Source organism: Notamacropus eugenii, chromosome 1 (genome assembly GCF_028372415.1).
Source record: "Notamacropus eugenii isolate mMacEug1 chromosome 1, mMacEug1.pri_v2, whole genome shotgun sequence".
Lineage (NCBI taxonomy): Eukaryota > Metazoa > Chordata > Mammalia > Diprotodontia > Macropodidae > Notamacropus > Notamacropus eugenii.
Genome location: NC_092872.1, coordinates 429,368,251 through 429,368,666, shown reverse-complemented (window position 1 = coordinate 429,368,666; position 416 = coordinate 429,368,251).

Here is a 416-nt window from a genome sequence, read left to right as displayed (position 1 = left end):
TCTAGAGACAGATGTCCAGGAAGTGGTATGGAGTCCTGGTGCCATGCAAGATGAGGTGAAAGATTATCTGTTAACCCATCTAAGTGAGTACCTGAATAAGGCCCCATCCTAAAGAAGCCAAGGCCTCCCATCGTATCCTGCACCATCTCCAGTCATCCAGATGAAAATCTGGTCACTGGATCCAGAGGCTGGTGACTTTGCACAGCCCTTCCTCACTCAAAACAAAGTCAAGTGCAAGTCATGTCATCATTTCTCTATTGTTTTCGAAAACAAAGGACAAACACAACCACCTATCAACTAAATTAGAAAACTGATTGATGTTGAGGAGACAAAAAAAGTAGCTGACTGAATTTCATAGTTCCCAAAAACCTAAGCAAAGAAAAATTACATGAGAGAAAAGAGAAAAAAGAGAAACA